Source organism: Sesamum indicum, linkage group LG4, assembly GCF_000512975.1.
Source record: "Sesamum indicum cultivar Zhongzhi No. 13 linkage group LG4, S_indicum_v1.0, whole genome shotgun sequence".
Taxonomy (NCBI): domain Eukaryota; kingdom Viridiplantae; phylum Streptophyta; class Magnoliopsida; order Lamiales; family Pedaliaceae; genus Sesamum; species Sesamum indicum.
Genome location: NC_026148.1, coordinates 13,993,256 through 13,994,640, shown reverse-complemented (window position 1 = coordinate 13,994,640; position 1,385 = coordinate 13,993,256).

Sequence of the window (1,385 nt, the reverse complement as noted above, 5' to 3'; positions counted from 1 at the left end):
AGAGAGAGAGAGAGAGAGAGAGAGAGAGAGAGGGTGAGGTTTGTGTGTGGTGTGTGGAGTGGGAGTGTGTGTGGGTGTGTGTGTGGTGTGTGGGGGTGTGTGCCTGTGCGGTGTGTGTGTGTGTGGTGTGTGGGGGTGTGTGTGTGTGCATGCAGGGTGTGTGTGTGTGTGTAGTGTGTGTGTGTGTGTGCGTGTGTCACGGTAAAAGATGTTTTACTTTCATTTTCAACATAGAAGAACTGAGGTGTTGCCTTTATTTTCTACGCCAACGAATGCTTTATGCGTCTTGTTACATTTGTCATTCTGCTTCAGTTTCTAAGTTTTCATTTGTATCTACACAATCCTTTTATTTCCTTGTCTATCTTTTTTCATCTTTTTTTATTTGTGTGTGTGTGTGTGAGTGTATGTGTGGTGTGTGGGTGTGTGTGGGTGTGTGTGCATATGCAGTGTGTGTGTGGTGTGTGGCTGTAGGTGTGTGTGCGTGTCCGGAGTGTGTGTGGGTGTGTGTGTGGTGTGTGGGGGTGTGTGCCTGTGCGGTGTGTGTGTGTGTGGTGTGTGGGGGTGTGTGTGTGTGCATGTAGGGTGTGTGTGTGTGTGTAGTGTGTGTGTGTTTGCGTGTGTCACGGTAAAATATGTTTTACTTTCATTTTCAACATAGAAGAACGGAGGTGTTGCCTTTATTTTCTGCGCCAACGAATGCCTTATGCGTCTTGTTACATTTGCCATTCTACTTCAGTTTCTAAGTCTTCATTTGTATCTACACAATCCTTTTTCTCGTGCAGGATGTTACCATTGTTTCGCAACATTTTATGCTCATTATGGGTATTGTGTATCTTTGTGGTTTGTTTATATCATTTATAACATTTTTGTGCGCTTGCGTAGATGTGTATTCTTATTTTTGTTTACCTGATATGAAAGAGTATTTATTGAAATGAAGAGCAATAACAGGACATGGGAGAGTTCATTATTTCTCTTATTTGGATTTAACGGAGAGGGGGCGATTGAGCTGAGTTTTACAAAATACATGGTAGCTTTTAGCTTATTTTGAAAATAGGAGGGTTTTTTTTTGCAGAGTTTTTAAAACACAGTGGGGTTTTTTTATGCATTTTGTCCTGCAGTATATCTCGTTAGCAAAAATGGTCTTGGATTGATTTACTTTACTAGAGGTGATATAGTGAGAGAAAATGAGTGGAGGATTCATGAAATTTGATATATGGCTTAGGTGGTTATGATCTGCTAACCAATTCTTGAGTAATTTTGCTAAATGATGCGCCCTTCTTGTTCCTGCTTTTCAATTTCCTTGTCTGTGCGTCTTTTTTCTTTTTTTTTTTTTGTGTGTGTGTGTGTGAGAGTGTGTGTGGTGTGTGGGGGTGTGTGTGTGTGTG